Below are 13,665 nucleotides of genomic sequence, written 5' to 3' on the forward strand. Positions count from 1 at the left end.
GCCCGAAGCGACGTTGATCGATACGCCGTCGTGCATCCCAAAGGTTACTGAGGTGCACTCGGGCGTCCTGTTCGACCTCTTGGTCGTGCTGGCGATGATGCTCGGTGTGGTGGCCTCCAACTCCCCCTAGGGAGGTAGTGACTGGTCGGCAAAATGGCTTTGACTGGGGCAACAATTGTATCTAGGATCGGCTGATCGGCGAATCGCGCTTGTGGAGCATGAAGGTCTCTAAACCTCTCAGATCTCATTAACTTGACAGTGTGCCACTTTAAGCATAGCAGCGACCTTGGCAAGCTCGGGCGTCTACGGGAGGTGTGCAAGTTTGTTGGCAGCCACCGCTAGATTGGCGCTCAGAGTTTTGAAGACGTCATGGATGTCAACGCGGAGGAATTCTTCATCGAGGTTGCGATGGAGGGGCCTTCCTTGCGAGTCAAGTTGGTTATCATGAGCAGCCTTGGCCATCGCAAGGGCACGTTCATTATCACGGTGTTGCACACAGTTGACGTTCCTGTTTTCACAGGCGGTGCATTCCTCATCTATTTCACCGTTCCGAGGGGGGCTGTCGATGCTGACGTTGAAGATTGTGCCACCCCAGAAAGGCAGGAGAGGGGGTTGCTCGGTGAAGGTCTCGGTGAGGGGTTCCATGGAGCCTTGAGACTCAGAGTCCAGATTTTCCTCTAGGATAGTTTGGAGGGATGTTCCGGGACCCCAGCTGGCGTGTGGCATGTTGACAGTTGATGGGAGCTAGTCGACGACCTGGTCGGTGAATTTGCCCCTTAGGGTGTCCTGATATGTAGCGGCGGCATTGGTGAGCCCAAAGGGTAGGGCGGCGAGCCCCGAAGTTTGCCGAGCACTGGACACCGACAGATCAAGATCAGAGGGCAGTCGGTGCTAAACAAGGGTGTCTAGAGCCAACTCAGCAATGGAGAGGCAATTGGCGAGTTTCAAGCCGACCCAATCGATAGACTCGATCAGATCATCATTGTTGACATGCCTCCTCCGGTAGCGAGGAAGCGAGCGATGAGTAGCTGATGAAGTCAACCCCGGAAGTGGTTCTGAGATTGGATTTGCAGTCGCAGGTGCGAGGGTGGTCGGCGTAGAATGGATCTGTACCGGCTCGAGAAGCTCTCCAACCCTGTCAGCATTGATGACCCACATGATGGATCCGACCATAAAGATCTGGCCGGGCTACGGGAGGAATGAAGAGCCTACGGAAAAAGCCATCTTGTTTGACAAGGAAACAACACACACACCCCTACCTGATGCGCCAACTGTCGATAGAATATCGTCGGCAGTCCACCGAGAGGTATCCTGTGATGGTAGATTGATTGGCAGAGGAGCGTGTAATCAAGAACAAGAAGGCAATAGAGACACACAAGTTATACAGGTTCAGGCCATTAGTATGACATAATACCTTACTCCTATGGTCTATTGGTTTGTATTAGCTATCGTATGATTTGCCATGATTTTGTAGGGGGTCCCTGCCCGCCTTATATAGTCCGGGGGGCAAGGTTACAAGTCGGTTAGATCTAAGAGATAACCGGAAAGTAATAACAGATTACAAGAATCATGAGATCGTACATATCCTAACAGATCTCGTAACATCTTCAGGATATCCTCCCCATGCCTTGCGGGAGGCGCCGAGTAGAATCATACCCTGCAAGGCTCCTTCTCATGGGCTGGGCCACCCCTGGAGGCATAGCCCATGTGGTCTGCCGTGGGTATCCGGGGTCATACCCCCCACAATGTAGCAATGCTTCGTCGACCAAATCGACCCGCTTGATCAAGCCGAGCGGTCAAAACCAACAATCGTCGTCTATGTTGATGACATAGTGGTCAAAACGGCTCAAGCTTGCGACCTGATCGCAAACTTGGCCGCAACGTTCGTGAACCTCCGAAGGTTCAACATCAGATTAAATCCCGAGAAATGTGTTTTTGGGGTTCTGAAGGGGAAGCTGCTTGGATATATTGTGTCCGAGCATGGCATCAATGCCAACCCCAAAAAGATCACGGCCATCTCCAACATGGGCCCTATATGCAACATTAAGGGCGTACAAAGGCTCGCTGATTGTCTGGCTTCCCTAAGCCGATTCATCTCCCAGCTCGGTGAACGGGGGATGCCACTCTACAAGCTTCTCAAAAAGACGGATGCCTTCATCTAGACTGAGGAAGCTCAGTGGGCTCTAGAGAGCCTCAAAGCATCACTAACATCAGCCCCAATCCTCGTCGCTCCCAAACGAGGAGAACCCCTCCTCCTCTATGTCGTAGCAAGCAACCATGTGGTGAGCGCCGCTCTGGTCGTCGAAAGGGAGGAGCTGGGACACCACCTTAAGGTCCAACGACCCATATACTTCATCGAGGAGGTACTCACCAACCCCAAGGTCTAGTACCCCCAGGTGTAGAAACTCTTATATGACATGCTGATGGTGACCTAGAAGCTCCTGCATTACTTTACTGACCACGAAGTCACGGTCATCACTTCATACCCGCTCAGAGACATCATCTGCAACCATGACACCATAGGACGGATCTCCAAGTGGGCACTCAAACTCATGGGCCACGACATCAGGTATATGCCCCATACTGCTATTAAATCTCAGGCTCTCATGGATTTTGTCATCGAATGGATGGAGGTCCAGCTACCAACCCCGGATGTCACCCACAAGTACTGGACAATGTACTTCGACAGGTCCATAATGGCGCCTAGCTTGGGGGCTTGAGTGGTTCTAATCTCCCCAGATGGGGGCAGGCTCTGCTATGCCATTCGCCTCCATTTCTCAGCCCCCAAACAACGCCATGGAATATGAGGCCCTTATCAATGGGCTACGCATCGCCATCGAGCTCGGTGCTACGTGACTCTACATCCGCGGTGACTCAGAGTTGGTCGTCGACCAAGTCATGAAGGAGTCCTCCTACAAAAACCCCCTCATGGCAGCATACTGCCAGGAGGTGCATAAGCTTAAGGACAAATTCTAGGGGATCGAGCTGCATCATGTCCCCCAAAAGGACAATGATGCCGCCGATTTTCTCGCAAAATTGGTCGCCAGGAGGGATTCATCTCCAAGCGGGATCTTCATCAACGATCTCCATGAGCCATCCGCCTGCATCTTGGAAGGTCCGAGCCAGACACACCCCAATGCCAACCTGGTGCTCGAGGGCTCTGACCCTAGTGCCTCCATGACAACGTCGTCCGCCAACTCTGCCGTATTGGCACTCAATCAAACCGATTGGCGAGCGTAGCTCCTCGCCTACCTCCTCGAGGAGGTTCTCCCACCCGAAAGAACTGAAGCCTGACAGATCACTCGACGTGCTAAGACCTTCATCGTGCTTGGTGACAAACTCTACAAATGGAGTCCATCGGGGGTGCTCATGAAGTGCATCCTTACCAACCAGGGGATGTAGCTCCTCCTCGAGGTCCATGCCGGGATCTACGGACATCATGTGGCCCTAAGGTCATGGGTCAAAAAATCCTTTTGCTAAGGTTTTTACTGGCCCACTGCACTATGAGATGCAGAGGAGGTCATCCGCAGGTGTGAGGGATGCTAATTCTATGCTCGACAAACTCATTTGCCAGCACATGAGCTTCAAACCATCCCCATCACCTGGATGTTCGCCATCTGGGGCCTCAACATGGTAGGACCCCTCAAAAAATGCCTGAGCATCTTCACTCACCTACTCGTAGCGGTTGACAAGTTCACCAAGTGGATAGAGGCTAAGCCCATCACCAACATCTGCTTAGAAGAGGCGGTCAAATTCTTCCTTGACATCATCTACCGGTTTGACATTCCTAACTATATCATCACTGACCACAGAACTAACTTCACTGGGAAGAAATTCCTGGACTTTAGTGATGGATACAACATCAGGATTAACTGAGCCTCGGTCGGATATCCACGTACTAACGGTCAGGTCGAGCATGCCCATGGCATGGTCCTCCAAGGACTTAAGCCACACATCTTTGACCAACTCAACAAGTACGCCGAGCGATGGGTTGTAGAGGTCCTAGCGATCCTCTAGAGCCTGAGAATGACCCCAAACCAATCCATAAGGTTCACACCCTTCTTCCTGGCCTATAGAGCTAAAGCAGTGCTGCCCTCCAACCTCAACCACGGTGCCCCAAGAGTGAAGGCTTTCAACTGCGACCGAGCCATAGAGGCTCAGCAAGACATAGTTGACCTGCTTGAGGAGGCCCATGAGACGATCGTCATCCGCTGCACCTGCTACCAACAAACTCTCCGCAGGTACCACAAAAGGAAGATCAAGGGGAGGATACTCAAAGTCGGTGATCTCGTACTCCGGAGGACCCAATCAATGAAGGAGAAACACAAACTCTCTCCACCATAGGAAGGTCCCTATACAATGATTGAGGTGATCTGACCAGGCACCTATTGACTGAAGGACGACAACGACAACATTCTCACCAACACTTGGAACATTGAACAGCTATGTTGTTTTCCCCCTTAATTTGGTCTTACTGTTTTTATTCAAACACTTGCTCCTATAAAGCACCCTAGACCGAACACTTTTGGCCCCGATCGCTCGGGGGCTCCATGAGGGTACAATACCACCTCTCTTTTTTTACTATCACATGGTAAAAAAATTTCACCCGAACGAAAGAGTGACGCCCGAACAAAAGGGCATTCAATTCCTTTGATTACCCTACGTAACTTTGTTTTTACTCCTGACTGAGCGCACCCTGCCATGACCTATGGTTATGAGCAGAGCCTTGCGGGCCATGCCTGGGTTCTTAAAGTTGCAACCTACGGAATGAACGGACAGGTGTGAAAAAGAAAGGATAAGAACAAAGCTATGCTAGGATAAAAAACAAGGAACGGATAGTGATTCTATCACAAAGCAGAACTGATGTATTTATTGATATAAAAACTATTCACACTGGGGCTCCCCCACAAACTTAACGATTACATTTACTGACTACTTCTACTTCAAATGCTACTATGGCCGCTCGGCAGCATCGGCTGAGGCCAAAGGTGAGGCCACGACACATGCTGCTGGACATAACCACCACCGCAAGGGCCCTGCCCCATTTCGCTCCCTCGACTTCGGCGAGTGCAACAGGTACCTCAAGGGCCTCGCACCCATAGAGGCTTAGCAGAAGAGCATGGAGCTCCAAACCTTCTCATGCAGTCAAGGCAGCTCCTGGATAGGGACGCTACCCACCAAAGTATGGCCGCCGTGGTCGAAAGATGTCACATCAAACTTTATGAACTAGCCAACCTAAGCGGCTGCAAGGGTGAAACCCCCCACCAGTACGGTCTTGAGCATCTTCCCCTCCGACAAGACTCTCCCGAAGAACATTCGCCAGAAGGAGTCCATGTGTGGCTCCATCCCAATGAAAGCCTCATAGACGGTGATGAAGCCGGCGACACGCAATACCCTCCAGAGCGCCACCTCCTTTGGTGGAAGCAGCCCCTTCTCAGTGAAGACGGCCAACACCACCTCATCTATGCTGGATGACCTCCACCTCGACATTGCGCTCCTAAATCACAAATGGGTCTATGAGTTCTCCTTTCCCTCTCCCTTCCCCTATTTAAGGAGGAGATGCAACAGTTGAAGAGGGGCAAAGGATTGGGGTGAAAAACCTTCTCCCTTCCCCCATTCAATGTGGATGGGAAACGACAGGACGTGCCCTGATCGATGGGACACACCCTGCCCAACAGAATGGTGCCTGGTCAGACGGGATGTGGCCTGGGTATGGCCTACCACTACCGCATGCCGGGCACGAGAAACAAAGCACCACCACACGTAGCCGGCCCTCCACCTTCCTAGGCGAGACTTGGAAAGGCCCAACCATGGGATCTCCGCCTAGGAGAGACCATCAGGATTCCTGAGTCGATCGAACGGCTTAGGCAAACGATGAGAGATAGGTAAGGAGTAAAGGGATGCCCCATGTGGGCCATGCCGACTCTGTCACGAACGACAAGCGTGAATCCTGGTTGGACATTTCCGATTGGAGCTCCTCAAACCCCGTCACTCAAGTCATCAAGGTAACATTACCAAACCCCCACTATTTCTTTATATAATCATTCATTCATCTATACACACATTCATTCATTCCATACATCCGAGGCATCGCATGTGCAGTTAAATGCATCACAACGCTCCGTGTTGCATCATAAAGCGTCAGTTGCCTCATTCAACATGAGCAACGACCGGCCGGGTTCAAAGGCTGGCCCACGAAGGGCTCGAGGCTACCTTGCGTCAAACAGAGCCAGGGGAGAAAACGTAGATGAGCCCCGAGCGGCCCTTGCCTAGTCTACCCCAAAGCAGACAGGGTCATCTCAACCTTCTTGTTTGATCCTAACCTCTCGCCAAACCCATAGAATATCCATCGAGGGGAGGCCAGCGGGCCACCCGGGTCGGTCTCCGAAATGACCTAGACATCTACCAGGTTGTAGGTTAAGAAGCAGTGGAGTGCCACATGAGGGCTATGTCTACCCTGTCACGAACGATGGACCTAGACTTTACTCGAACGTGCCCGTTAGCGAGCTCACCGAGCACGTCGCTCAAGCCATCGAGGCAAGCGATGTTAGCTCGGCCCCTTCGATTGCAAGAAACCACGGACGGGGTAACGTACAAAACTCAACCGACCCCTACCAAAGCCTAATGGGGCTTAGGGGCTCAAGACACCTAAACCGCCTCAGCTATGCCCGACACCAGGATCCGTGAGCTCCATCTTGCCTGATCCCTAAACTGCCTCGGCTACATCCGACACCAGGATCCATGAGCTCTGTCTCGCTCGATTCCTAAAACTACCTCGGCTACGCCTGATGCCAGGATCCACAAGCTCCGTCTCGCCTGATCCCTAAACTGCCTCGGCTGCGCACGATGCCAGGATCCATGAGCTCCATCTCGCTTGATCCCTAAACTACCTCGGCTGCGCCCGACGCTAGGATCCACAAGCTCTGTCTCGCTCGATCCCTAAAACTACCTCGGCTACGCCCGACACCAGGATCCACGAGCTCCATCTCGCCCAATCCCTAAAAATTGCCTCGGCTGCGCATGACGGGTCTGCCTTGCCTGATCCCTCGGTTGCGCCCCACGCCAGGATCCACGAGCTCCATCTCGCCTGATCCCTAAAAACTGCCTTGGTTGCACACGATGGGTCTGCGAGTCCGCCTCACTCGATCTCTCGGCTACGCCCGATGCTAGGATCCATGACTCTGTCTCATCCGATCCCTAAAAACTTCCTTGGCTACGCACGACGGCTCCGTGAGTCTGTCTCGTCCGATCCCTCGGCTGCGCCCGATGCTAGGATCCACGAGCTCTGTCTCGCCTGATCCCTAAAAATTGCCTTGGCTACGCATGATGGGTCCATGAGTCTACCTCGCCTGATCCCTCAGCTATGCCCAACACCAGGATCCATGAGCTCTGTCTCACCCGATCCCTAAAAATTGCCTCGTCTGCGCACGATGGGTCCATGAGTCTGCCTTGCCCGATCCCTCAGCTGTGCTCGATGCCAGGATCCGCGAGCTCCATCTCGCTCGATCCCTAAAAACTTCCATGGCTGTGCATGATGGGTCCGTGAGTCCACCTCGCTCGATCTCTCGGCTACGCTCGATGCTAGGATCCACGACTCCTTTTCGCCCGATCCCTAAAACCGCCTCGGCTACGCCCGACGCCTTGGTTGATGACTCTGTCTCGACCAAGGTGCACGCACACATGCCCGCTGACAAAACCCCCCCGGCGACTCTACCTAAATCATCCGAGGGCTTAGGGGCTACACCCGTAGGTGCGCACGCGCGCACCCGCTATCAAACAAACAGTTCCACCACTGACAAAACAAAATATCCCTAGACGATTCTACCTGAATCACCCGGGGGCTCAAGGGCTACACCCGCGGGTGCGCTCGCGCACACCCACCATCAAGACAAAAAAATCCCCTAGATGATTCTACCTGAATCGCCCGGGGGCTCAAGGGCTCCTATCGGGTTCATAAACCCGGGGTCCCACATGGACTAGCTTCCCAGTAGAAAACGTTGCGAACGACGCGCAAACTCCTGGGCTGGCCCAAATACCTAAATGATAGGCCAGAAGGGCGATCCAATCTCTGATCGGAAGGCCTCGCTAAGGAGGAATAGCGCTCGCTTTTGACTCCGGCCTGCCTCTCTGACTGGAAGGACTGGCCAAAAGGGAACAATGCTCGCTTTTGCCTCTGGCCCGCCTCTCCGATCAGGAGGCCTAGCCAAACACCACTTTCGACTCCAACCCGCATCTTCGACCAGGGATGCATCGAACCCCTACTTATAGCTCTTCTCCGACAGGCACAATCAGAACCGACTAGGACTAACCGACCCGGGACGCCCGCTCGGTGAGGACCAGGAAACGGACAGAGAAGGTAAGGTAGGGCACTCAAGTCAACTATAATACCGAGGACCATACCCTGTACACCTATAGGACAGTACCCTGCAACCTTCCTGGCATGTCAGAACCCAAGCAGTATTGTGGGCGTCGACATTTTCCCTATAGTGTTGTGGGTGCCATCAACTCCCATACTAGACAAACACGGTAAGGCTCCCCCACATGCCTCTAGGCATCAACAGTGTTGTGGGCGTTGACATTTACCATATCAGGCAAACATGGTAAAACCCCCTACATGCCTCCGGGCATCAATAGTATGACATGCACCGACGTCTGCCATACTAGGAGACGACACAACCTCCCGTATGCATCTGACATTAACAGTGTTATGGCCACCTACAATCATCTTGTACCCGACGGCGTGGGCAACAAGACTTATCATACGTACACTCTCCCTCTCTCACTTGTAAGGCCATCCCCTTCATCTATAAAAGGGGATGCGCTCTCTCCCAAAAAGAGCGATCGATCAGTTCACTCACACACCACAACAAGAACCACTAGGTTCAAACCTCGAGCACATGCTTGAACACTTAGCACATAGCGGAGCTCCCTACACTCTTGGCCCTTCAGGCCAGAGTCTGACCGGACCTCTTGCACCCCCCATCTTTCTCCCTTCCATTTATAACCCCACAACAAACTTCGAGTACCTGGGTTCAGGAATAAAGTCACCGACCGACTCAAACTGGATGTAGGGCATGTTGCCTGAACCAGTATAAATCCTATGTCATTGAGTGCTAGGTCACATCCAATCACAACGTATGGCAAAACTACAAATATTTACGTGTTGGTCACTTTCTGCACCGACAGTGGGAATACGGTCGGTTCTGGCCAATTGATGGCCGAGGATGGTGGACGACGGCTGATAAGAGGTCGCGTCGGCCAAGCCAACAACAAATCGGGCGCCGGAGCTACCGAGGATGGAGGATGACGCCCACGTAGCGCGGGCGGAGGCAAGGAAGATGAGCGTGCTAGTAGGAAGATGACGACGGCTATGGAAGAGATGGGAGGTCACGCCTGCTAGGGTGGAGGAGGGCCGCCGCCGGTGGCGGATAGGGCTAGATATCGAGCCAGCTTGGCTCGTTATGGCTCGGCTCGTTATCAAGCTGGCTTGACTCAACTCTTTATACTAACGAGCCAGAAGCTTAGCTCGGCTTGGTTCGCTTGGTAGCTTGAGCTGGCTCATTTGGCTCGCGAGCTAACTTAAATTTTTTTGTTTCTGTTGAGGTTATTTGTCCAGCAAAAGACAGAAACGGATACTAATTTGGGAAAAGTAAAATAAATAAGAAGACAGATGATTTGATGCTGGTTTAGAAAATTTAAGAAAAAAACAAAAGCTAATGCTTGCTGCTGTGCATTGGCTTGCAAGGGAGTATGTAAAGCGATTGCAAGGCCCTAGCGAGCAGCAGACGCTGAGCGACTTACGCGTGTGCCGCGTGCGGTAGCTCAGAAGGGGAACAACTGAGCGTGCATGCGATTACAGCTACGTCGGCACAGACTGGCGGATGGGGGAAGTCTAGGGCCTATGGGTGGGAGCGTGGGGGTTGGGGGCTAGGGTTTTATCATATTGGGCCAATGGGCGTCCGTTTTTTTTAATGGAAGCCATCCGGACATACGGAGATCTTCAGCCTGTTCGCTTGTTGGTTTCAGCCAGGACTTATCAGCCAGCCAATAGTATTTTCCTCTCACAGTAAACCAGTACCGGCCGAACAGGCTGCTTGATTGTTACCGTTATTTATACATTTCTCCGATAGCTAGTTTTCTGAATCTCGAAAACCGAGTAGTAGGTGAAACCCTGGGGGAGGGATCAAGGAGTGCCCATTTGGACCTGTAGTGCAAAAATGGTGGCCACACATAGGCCTGTTCGGCTGGTTGAATTTTGGCTGAAATTGGCTGAAAAATACTATTCTAACTGAATTATTGTGAGAGAAAAACACTGTTCCGGCTAAAAAAAGAAGCCAAACAAGTCGGATATAGGATAAGCCGAACGAGGCCATATCTTTGAGTTTTTTTCCCACATATCTTTGAGTTGGATGTGAGATTAATCAAGTGTCTATCTTATAGAGTTATTGTACAAAACTATTGGGGCGCAATTTTTTTTTCCTTTTTGGCAAAGACCCAAATTGGATAGGTGTTTTAAGGAGCTCACGAAAATGCTCTTAGGTTCCTATATGTTTTTCTTTTGTATTATTGAATTTCTTTTTGAATTTATTTTCATTGTATTTTCTAATTTAGCAATATAATTATGATTAAAAATGCCTATTTTGACAAATGTGAAAAATAGTTTAAAAGTTTCAATAGAAAAGTCTAGTGATTCTTTTATAAGAAAACAATCATGAAAAACTTAAAAAAAACTCAAGAAAAATGCCACGACTAAAATTTTTAACAAAAAAGTTTAGAGAAAAAAGTTTGACAAGGAGTCTGCACAAAATATTGGGATAATGATTGATGAAAAGGCTGAAAAAGGTTTGTGAAAGGAGAATAGAGAAGTTCTTAATACGCAGAAAAATGAAACAACTTTTCCAACCAAACAAAAGGTTCCTTAAGAGCTCTTATAAAATGTTTTCCCAATATTTTGAGACTCCTTGTCAAACATTCTTATCTGAACTTTTTTTGTTAAACATTTTTCATTGGAACTTTTTTCCTAAATCTTTTTACCAGAATAGTCTCTCTAGATTATTTTGGGACATTTTCCCCAGATCTTTGATTGTGAACTTATATTTAAAAAATATTTCCGACTTGCGAAAACATTTTTTTGACATTTATTTATCCAAATCGATTAAATATTATGGAGTAAGTCAACATGAACTCATTTTTTTTTCTTAGGTCAAAGCTAATTCCTTGTTATCCATTAGTCTTATTCTATAAATCCTCGTTTAGATAGTCATTTGAACAAAAATTGGTCTCCATAGCTTATCACCCTCTAACAGTTTCCTTATATCTTATATCTATGCAGACTTTAGAGAGTTAACCTCACTTTGCATCTTTGCCTAGCCAGAAACCAAGAAAAGTGTATGGCAACAGTTGGGGATCTAGTTGAATAAGTTGTTGGGGGAACTTTTTTCATCAAAATTTATATTCCTATTAATATGGAAGAATATAAAGAGCTTCTTGTAGTTGATCTTACTATATATATTCTAAATATACAAGATTTCTTTTAGAACTTTACAAGGCAATGTTTCAAAGACTAACATTCAATGCCCTCCTCCTGTACTTGTACTTGTACTTGTACACCTCAAAATACTAGAAAAAAATTTGTGCATGAATATTAGGCCTTGTTTAGTTTCAAAAAGTTTTTTCAAAAAATGTTACAGTAGCCATCACATCGAATCTTGCGATATGTGCATGGAGCATTAAATGTAAACGAAAAAAAACTAATTGCACAGTTTGGTTGGAAATCGCGAGACGAACGTTTTGAGCATAATTAGTCCATAATTGAATACTAATTGACAAATAAAAACGAAAATACTACAGTAACCAAAATCCCAAACTTTCCCCAACTAAACACAGCCTTACTCACTTTACTTGTATAGCTGCATTGGTATTCACTCCATTCTACGTGTTTAGTCTACCACACGCGAAATGAGATGAATACGAGTGCAGCCGATCAAGGCCAAAATATATTCCATGCATCCACCTTCTATCCTTCAAACAAATCTGACAAGTGCTGCTCCAGCTCCTCCACGGTGCGCCCTTTGGCCACCTCTACCTCCGGATGGTCTTCCAAGTACCGTCGATACACGGGCACAACATTCTCTGCAACAGTCTTCCGGAGGATTCCCCGGATCACCGGGTTGGGCACCTTCCAGCATCTCTGCGCGCTGCAGGTGTTCTCCAACGCCGTGTAGAACGCACTCAGCCGATTGCTTCGGCGCCGGAGAGCAGCGCCAGACTTGGTCTTGGTGCCGCCGCCGTCCAAGCGAGACACGACGGGTTTCCACGACGCGTCCATGTAGCTTTTGATGTAGCCTTCCATGCGCTCCTCGCGGACGCGAACCCACCCCGGCGGCAGGAACAGCTTGAGGTCGGAGCGCACCGTGCGGCGCACGATGGCGAACGTGTTGTTGAGCATGAAGACCTGCCTCAGCCCCGGAAACGCTAGCGCGGCAGACTTCTCCTCCAGCACGGCCTCCAGGCACGATATGAGCTCCCCCACCAGGCCGAGGCCGCCGCCGCCAGCTGGCGCGCGCGGCGGCGGCCGTGCTTCGCTGTCGCTGTCACTGTCGTCGTCGGCGGCGGCGAGGACGAAGTAGAGGGAGATGCGGTTGCGCAGCAGGCAGCGAAAGTAGCCCATCCAGAATCCGACGCACGGGTGCACCTCGCCACCCTGTGGCATCCGCCACGGGTAGTGCGACCTTATGAACGACGTCCGGAGGTCGCGCCTGCAGCGCCGGGCCGCGTCCACCAGCCCAGCGAGCGCGGCCTCGGCGGCGACCGAGACCGGGTGCGCGGGGGCCCCAGGAGAAGAGCCTCGCGAGGACGGGGAACGCCTCCGACACCGGGATGTACACGTCGAGCACCGCCAGCAGCTTCGACGGGGAGCTCCCGAGCGCGGCCACGGCGCCGGCCAGCGTCAGCATCGCTCCGGCGCTCGCGGCCGCGAGCTCCCCCATAGCGACCACCTGCGCGGCCATAAGCTTCTGGTGGCGAAGGCGGAATGCGTGCTCCATGGCGCTCAGCGCCTGCGCCCACGCCCTGACCCTCCTCCCGACCTCCCGCCGCGAGAGGAGACCACCACCACCGTGCTGGCCCCCGCCTAACGTGCCCGTGTCCAGCACCCAGCCGGCACCGAACCCGGCGAGCCAGCGAGACAAGGCGTCCGCGCGCGCGCGGGGCCTGGCGGGAGAGGAGAAGGCCGGGAGGAGGGCGAGCATGCGCTGCTGGTGCCTGTCGATGTCGTCCAGCACGCAAGCGGACGACTCGGCCACGGTCACCAGTTGGCGGCCAGCGCGGTCGGCCTCGTCGCGGGAGGCGGCGGCGGCGCCGTGGTGGTGGAACACGGGTACACTCGGGTAAGGTTCGGGGCAGAACTCGTCGGCGTTGCTGCTGCTGGAGCCGTCGCTGTCCGAGGGGCCGGAGCGCGGGGACGCCGCCGGGCTGCTGCCACCGCTGCTGCTGTTGTCGTAGCCGCCGGCGGGGCCGAACCTGCCGCCGTGCTCCATCTTGACGCGCGGCGCGTGTAGATGGCGAACGGCCTGCAAGATGCGCCGCAGCAGCTACTTCCAGCGAGGCACGCGAAGTCTACATGTCAACGCACGCAGCAACGGGCAGCGTCTACGGCTTTGGATA

At 51.8% G+C, this 13,665-nt stretch overlaps 1 pseudogene; it reads right to left on the reverse strand.

Annotated features, from left to right (window-relative positions):
- Window positions 1-11,783: 11,783 nt before the first annotated feature.
- On the reverse strand, window positions 11,784-13,665 carry LOC136522706 (exocyst complex component EXO70B2-like; annotated as a pseudogene).

This window comes from Miscanthus floridulus, chromosome 18 (assembly GCF_019320115.1).
Source record: "Miscanthus floridulus cultivar M001 chromosome 18, ASM1932011v1, whole genome shotgun sequence".
NCBI lineage: Eukaryota > Viridiplantae > Streptophyta > Magnoliopsida > Poales > Poaceae > Miscanthus > Miscanthus floridulus.